This window comes from Coffea arabica, chromosome 6c, assembly GCF_036785885.1.
Source record: "Coffea arabica cultivar ET-39 chromosome 6c, Coffea Arabica ET-39 HiFi, whole genome shotgun sequence".
Lineage (NCBI taxonomy): Eukaryota > Viridiplantae > Streptophyta > Magnoliopsida > Gentianales > Rubiaceae > Coffea > Coffea arabica.
In genome coordinates, this window is record NC_092320.1 from 51,165,471 (window position 1) to 51,173,825 (window position 8,355).

General features: G+C 38.4%; 1 long non-coding RNA gene across 2 annotated transcripts; it reads right to left on the reverse strand.

Annotated features, from left to right (window-relative positions):
• Positions 1-5,684: 5,684 nt before the first annotated feature.
• LOC140008091 (uncharacterized) lies at positions 5,685-8,095 on the reverse strand. Of its 2 annotated transcripts, none has more exons than XR_011815499.1 (2): positions 8,059-8,095; positions 5,685-6,986 (listed from the first exon to the last, which is right to left on the reverse strand). It is a non-coding gene; the product is annotated as an uncharacterized lncRNA (long non-coding RNA). The 2 variants fall into 2 exon arrangements; XR_011815500.1 differs by having other exon boundaries at positions 7,722-8,072.
• Positions 8,096-8,355: the final 260 nt, after the last annotated feature.

The following is an 8,355-nucleotide window of genomic DNA, read 5'->3' on the forward strand; positions in this document are numbered from 1 at the left end:
TACTCACTTGTTTGTTACTATGTGACTTTGCTACACTTGAAATCGATGAGCTGATGGCTTAATTGCATTGTTGACCTTGATTGAGGTGAGGGTGTACTTTATCACTCTCACTCTTTTATCTTATATGACTGTTTACTGTATAATTGAGTGACACATACAAATACTTGATTTGGTGTCGTTTGGACGAGTATCCAACGGCCATTACTGTTACTACTGAACTCAACCCCATTGGTAGTCGATTGAATCGAGCCGGCGAGGGCTTGATCGTGAAAATTGACGAGCCATGGGGACTGTTATATGGAATCTTGTAGTATGAGACTTTCGATTCCGGTATACTCGAGTATTACCAAATTTATACTGAATGGAGTTCGGGCCCGGTAGGGGTATGTTGGGTGGAAGGAATGGAAGTGTAGTGGAGCCTACGGTTGGTTACTTACAAACATTGACGGAGGGTCAATGAAATCCGATCAAATATACAAGCGAGGAAATGGGCTCTTGAGAGCCGTCCGTATCCTTTTGCCAATTTTATTATTATGTGCACTTGATATTGGAATGAAATGCTATATGTTTATATGAACCCCGTTGCTTGAGTGGTGATATCTCACTGGGCGTAAGCTCACTCTATTCCTTTTGTTTTCCTTACAGGAGTTTGAATACTTTTGGAAAGGTTATGCATGTTGATTGTCGAGTTGAGCTAATGTAAATGTATTTTGGATAGCTCTTTTGGGCAAAACCCTAAGTGCATTTTGATCCAACCCATTGTGTTGAATTGTAATTTGCAAACCGAACATGTATAAACTTATGGGATAACCTTTGTATGCTATTTTGGCTTGTAAATGCTTAATTTCAAGGTGTATATGTTTGATTGATGATTGGTTGGATTTTGGACAGCTTCAGATTTCAAACGACGAAAGAAAAATTTTTGGCGGGAAAGAACAAGGTCGAATCCGGCCAGAAATTGGCCGGATTAGCGGCTGGATTGCCCTGAGAATTTTTGGAAATCCGGCTTTGCTCTCTGGCCAGTATCCGGCCAGGAATCCGGTCAGATTCCGGTCGAATTCTGACATGTCAGTTACTATTCATGTTCGGCTCCGATTTTCATTTTTTTATTTTATGATTTTGACTTGTTTAAGCGCGCTTGTACTTTCCGGAACATTTTCGATCACTTTAAACTATCCCGTTAGTCCTGGCGAGACCTGGGCAGGCAGTCCGCTAACCCCTTTGGTTCGCTTTAGGGGAAGGTGGGGCTGTCACAGTTTCCTTTTGTCTTTTCTGCTCTAATTCAATTCTAAGATCATAAGCAAGATGTCCAAGTGTTTGTTCATGCAATGCACCAATGATACTTACATTTGATGCTCTTCTACTTTCCAAATCATCATTGAATCAAGCACCAATGAGTTCAAACGAATCTGTCTCGATCAAACGTTGATAATTCTCGTCAAATCTTGCAAATATAACCAAATTTGCACATTAAATTGCTCAAACAAAACTCGTAAAATTTAGAAATTTAAAAAGAAAGTTACACAGTAAAAACCCTAAATTAAACCAAAAATAAACATAAAACGCTTCTTAAAAACACATTTTTTTATAAAAATAGAGATTTATTCATCAAGAATGAAAAGCAAGCACAAGTTCCTCTTACAAACGCCTAATTCTCTGAAATGAAGGCATCCCTAACCTACCTAATCTGACCCCCCACGAGTCAGTGCCGGAAATGCATGGAAATTGTCGTAGATCTTGATATGCTGTTCAGGATGAGAGACACCTACATTGGACAAAGCATCCGCTATGGTGTTAGCCTCCCTGTAACAATGCGACAAACGAGCCGGGTCATCCACTAACTGCCAAATTTGTCGTGCCTCTCGACGGATCTGCCACGGACACTAGAACCGCCGCTTCAGGTTCCCAACTACGACCAATGAATTCGACTGTACACTTAGATTACCATAGCCCTTGTGGATACACAATTGAAGCCCAATCAACAGGGCCCGAATCTCCGCATGAAGGGAAGGCCGAAAAGGCAAACAAAGGCAACCCAGTTACATCTCGGAGAACCCCACCGCCTCCACCCACTCCAGGGTTCCCCTTAGCACAACCATCAACATTAAGGATGAGCATCCCACTCCCCTTCACCTCTCAGCCAACACGTTGGACTCTACAGGCCGGCAAATGCACCCAATCATACAACTACCCAAATGTTTTCGCCCCAGTCGTATGCTTGAACTGGATCTCTACAATGGATTTGACCTCCGAGAAAATGGCTTGGCAAATCGTCGTAGAGTGCATCGGACCCTCTCAAATACCGCTTTATTCCTAGCTTTCCAAATGTGTCAGCAGATGAAACTAGGAAGGACAAAGCAAATGTACTACCGTGTCGCAGATTGCTGTGACCACAACCACCATTCAATTATGTGAGCGCGCAAGGAGGATCCAAAGCTCCTAACACCACACCAACCACCAAAATAATTCCAGATGTCCAACGTTATGTGACCCCTGGAAAAAACATGCTCGAGAGATTCCTCAGATGCACCTAGGCAGTAAGGACATTTCGATGGCAAGTGAAACCCTAGGCAGCGTAGCATATCCGGCAGTGGCACCCTCCCCATCAGCAACCGTAGCATAAAGAAAGATACTTTCAAAAGAATTCAAGGGTGCCAAACTTTAGAGAGAACCACATACGTATTATGGGCCTGTCGGATGTCACGGAAAGCTGACGCCAAGGTGAATTTTCCAGACGGTGTGGGCATCCAAATTACTTCATCTGCACTTCCTCCATCTGGAACCGGGTGGTGTAGTATAGAAGACACAATGTCGCTAGGCAAAAGGTGAGATAATAGACTCACATCCCAAATCCTATTTTTGATACTGTTATGAAACGAAAGATGCGGGATGACTATTGCGCGAATAAACAAAGCACCACTGCCCAACCAATTATCATACCAAAAATGGCAAGACCTATCATTTACTAGCCATAACATAGAGAGCTCGACCTACGACTCACGTTCACCATCCGTCACCAAACTGGTGAAGCAGCCAGCGTCAATTGTGCTTGACAAGGGTGAATTCCTCTACAATATTTTGCACGCAAGAACTCAGCCCATACCGACGTCCCTGTTCGAAAAATCCACCATAATTTACAAGAGAATGCTGTATAGATGTCTTCGAGCCTCCAAAACCCCACCCTGCCCTTCTCAACAGGGTAACACAACTGAGACCACCGGATCCAATGAAGCTGTGTTTCGTCAGGCGATGAACCCTATAAGAAATTTGAGCAGGCCTTCTCTAGAAAGCCGAACACCGAGCGAGGAAGCACAGCAGCCGATAGTAAATGGACTAGTATCGTTGACAACACATGCTTGATTAGAACTATCTTACCTCCTGAAGACAATAGCTTTGATTTCCATGACAAAATCCGCTGCAAGATTGCCTGACACACCTCCCCAAAGTACGATGACTTACACCTCCCAATTATAAAGGAAATCCCAAATAGTGTATGGGAAAGGCCTGCCAGACAAACCCCATGATGCGCTCAATCACCCTTTTTCTGGTCGGTGCCAATGACAAATGAACCAAGTACCCACTTTTCTGAACATTTATCAGCTGACTCGAACACTGTTGATATCCTTCCAGCACCTGCATGATGTCCTTTAAGGAGGAGGCGAACCCATTCGCAAATATAAGAATATCATCCGGGAATGTCAAATGAGTTACTGGGGGCATCCATACGGAAGTCGGAATCCCAAGAAACCCAGCTGCAGCGCAAGGTTGTTTAAACCTCTCAACAGAATCTTAGCCCCTATAAAAAACAATGCCGGCGACAGTGAGTCCCCCTGGCAAAGCCCTCTCGTAGATTTGAAAAATCCATATAAAGAGCCATTCATAATTACCAAGAACCAAACATTAGACAACAGCCGCCACACCAGATCTATAAAATGCTCTCCAAACCCAAACTTTCGTAGGACTCCAATGATATGCAACTATGACACCCTGTCATAAGCTTTAGACATGTCCAGCTTCAGGAAGACGTTTCCACCCCCAACTTTTTTACCAATACCCGATACCACTTCCTGGGCAAGCAAATAACTCTTTGTTATATTGCGACCCTTAACAAAACCTATCTGCTGGGGGGGAGATAAGCTTTGGCAAGATGCCAGCCAATCGATCAGCCAAAATTCTAGATAACAACTTGTTGAAAAAATTACACAGGTTAATCGGTCTAAACTGAGAAAAATCCTGAGAATTCGATACCTTAGGAATCAACACAAGCGAGGTAAAAGTGACGAAACGAGGCAGTTTTGCCCCACAAAAGAAGCTTAGTACCGTATCATGGACGTCTTGAGCAATAACCTCCCACGCAAAGGTAAAGAATTTGCCCGTGAACCCATCCGGGCCGGCAGCACTATCCCCATCCATTGCCCTCTTAAAAACACATTTAATAAACTCTTATCAAATTCCCCCATATTTAAGTCATTACTTATCTTCAAGCAATAGGAAAGGTCTTCCAACAATGATTTAAGAAATGAAACGAATCAAGTAAACTTAAAATTCAATTCTTCTCAACTTGGCAAGCTTTTATTATGCAACCACTCATATCACCCATAATACTCATCATACCATATAAAAGAGAAATAATTATACCCAAAATTCATCCAATCAAATTCAATCTCTCTATCTTATTTAATTTCACAAATAACTAAATTATATAGTCACATTAGATATTTTGTTCCTTCAAAATGAGATGTTAGTTTCACAAACATTACAAAGGGAATTGTTCACATTGTCTATCTTTTATTTATCTTTAAAGTGTGAAAATGTTTTTTGACGTGAAGATCGCTATTTTTAAATGAAAATCTCCGATTACTCAACATTTCACTTATTACTCCTAATTCAAATACTTTTTTATGCAAAAGTTGATATATGTAGATAAAGACTCCTGGTTACTCAGTATAAGAATTTATTGGAGTTTTTTTTCATGAAAAATCTCTCAACAAGGTATATATTAGGAAGAGAATTACTTTTGGCAACTATATATATCTGTTATTTGTAAAAATAAGTAAGATGAGAGATCTCATTAGTACTCACAATGTTAAGTATAGTTTTCCCTCTTTTGCAAGATATATTTTCTCACATGTAATAGTTCTAATCACATAATAATTGCTTCCAAGTCAAGTAAGAATTGAATTGTCAAATTACTTAAATCGTCTCTCTTATATAGGAAAATTTGAAACAAAAGGGACTTAAACTCGTGCATTTATGGACTCAAGTAAAATAGATATGAAAAACTACCCATGCATTTGTGGACTCAAGTAAAGTAGATATGAAAAACTTTGGGGCAAATTTTTTAAAATTTTGACAAGATTTTGAAAATTTTTTTATAGAGTTTCCCCTTAATGCTGGACAAAACTCCTTGCCAGCAAACCCAAAAATGGACATTTCAAAACAAGCCAAATTTTCAACATTAAATCTAAATATTTCAAGCAATATAAGTGCAAAAGTAACTAATTAGCATCATTTCCTTCCCCACATTTAACATACATATTGTTCTCAATGTATAGGAAAAAAAATAATAGAAAGTAAGAATAAGTTACTTCCCAATTTTAGTGGTTGAAATCCAATTCAACCATGAGTTATGAACCATCGACGATCTACAACCAAAGCCTACTAAAACTACCACAAGTTTGAAATACAAAATTTTAAGTACAAATTAAATTTATACAATGAAAATATAAAAAGAAAACAACAATGAAAATATGAAAGCAGAAGCAAAATAGCATCAAGAGGTTAGCACGTGTTTCCTTGCTCCGCATGTCACTGACGTGCGTCTTCTATACGACATGTGCGAGTGTCAACTAGGGCCAGCTGATGCTTTATGTTATCAAGGCGACTAAAAAGTAATTGGATTGAGGTGGTAGAGGAGGTAAGCAGATGTCGAGGGTCTAGCTTCTTTTTGGTTATGACGTGCCTTTTGTCATCTTTCCTCCCATGACAGAATAATATGATCTGTGGAGATGCCTATCCTATGGAAGTTTGAAAATTTCAGCTCTTCACTTAGATGGATGGCCACATGATTAACTCCGATTAACTTAACACCAATACACTCAAAAATGGGAGAAATGAGACGTGAAAATCCAAATTTAAAAGAGGTAATATGTCTCCTTGCTATCATCCTTATGTAGCTAATAATGATGTTTGGGATTGGGATACGAGCGTAGGAGGATTCCCTATTGTGAAACATGTGGTCCAGAAAGTAGATGTCACTTTTCAGACCTTCCCATGGCCACTCTTCTTTGGAATCACATTGTGCGCCGTCATGTAGATAATAAGGTGATGACGAGTGTCAAAAGCACTAGCAATCATCGTCTCTTTGTGAGAGGAGCGGAAAGGTTGGTACTCGAGACCAAATCAAGACATGGCATGTAAGGGATTCCATCTCTTATTGGGGGCAATGAATTCTTTCTTCAAGTTGACAACCGGCCCAGAATCAATGCATCCCCAAATACGCACGAGGAGATCATGAGTAAGGTATATTCGAGTACCTCACACCCAAGAGTCTACCAACTCTCCATTGTAGTTTGCCTTGTTGACAATGTTAGCATAAAACTCGCGCACCAAATCTAGATAGTAGTGAGCAGGCAAAGTCTGAATTGGTGCCCATCCGAATTGGTTAAATGCCTCCATGATATGATAAACTGTCTCAATTTTCGGGTGGATGTGCTTTTCAAAAATGAACTCCAAGTTAGCATGTTTTTTGTGCCACTCTTAATTTTTTAAAGTTGTGAATCTAGAACTATCAAAGATTGTAGCTTCAGGGCACCAAGATTTGCTCTCCCATTGATGCTTGACCACAAGTTGGGGTAAAGGAAATCTCTCTTCTTCACTTTCTTCAATTTTCTCACTCATTTCCATCTCCTCACTCCTTCAACTATCATCACTAATAGAAGAAGAAATCTCACGAATAACATCCCTTCATCATCTCACCAGGGTATCTAAGAAAGAAAATGCAATTATCTTCTTAGACAAGGATAAAAATCGCACGTCGCCCATAATCCAATAAATAATTCTTATAAAGCATCTAAAGAAAAATCCATTCACTTATAGTAATCGTAGGCATTTTATAGAATCAGCATGAATAAATAGGGAGTAAAATTGGCTCAAATAAGCTTAAGTTTATATCCTCATGTCATTAACAATTAAGTAAATAATCAAATTACCCCAAAATTGTGACATGAAAGATATAACATTAAAAATGCCCAAAATTGCCAATTATTTGTTAAAATCATCAACTTATTAAAATATGCAACAAATATGATCAATTTAGTGACTTTAACAATAATTATTTTTATAGCAATTACCATTAACTACAATAAATAACATCTAACCCTAAACATGATTAAGCAACAATTATCTAAAAAACACAAAATTCATCAAAATTACTCTATATAAGCAATGTACATGATAGAATGTCATCAACCAACCATTTTTAGCTAATAATATCAATCTAAAGGGTTCAATAATAATCCAAACTAATTTTCTAATTTAATCCAAATATAGCAAATTGAAAAATTTTAACAAACAATAAAGAATCAAATTGCTACATTTGAACATGTAAACATGTTTAAACATCCTCAATAAGTATATCGGAAGCTAAAAACATCAATAAACATGATCCAAAATTCGAATTAGAAAATGTCAAAAAGTTCATGAAATTGAAAACTACCAACCTCCAAAATACAAAGATTTGATGAGAAAACTTATCTCAATCACATAGAAAGATGTTTAGTGATGCTAAAGGTGCAAAAATCCTATGAAAATCACCCCAATTGACCTGCAATTGAAGGATTTAGAAATAAAGAACCCTAACCCTCAATCACTTGAAACTAAATTTTGAGGGGTTTTTATTGAATTGCCATCGGTTAAAAAGTCTCTAAAAGGGTCAAAAGGTATTGGGTTGATGATTTATAGGAAAGAAATGGAGTAAAATTGTTGATTTGTGAAGTATGCGTGTATCTGTGAGAATACGTAAGTTTGGAGAAGGAAGAAGGGAATGAAAGAGCAAACCTGTGTTTTGTCCCTTAAAGCCTTTGCTTGAATACTTGACCTGAAAACATGGTTTTCAACTTGTGTTTTATTCCTTAAAGTTACATAAACAAATACGTAGGCTTGAGAAAACGTGACCTGAATTCACATTTTTGACTCTGCATTTTTTAAATGTGACCGCAAATTTAAGAATACAATTTTTGACTCTGCCAAAAATGGTCTACAAATTTAAGAATGCTCTAGAGAAAAGACAGAAAGGAAGATTACACATGATTTATTACACGAGCAAATTGTTAAATGAGGCATAATTCAATTATG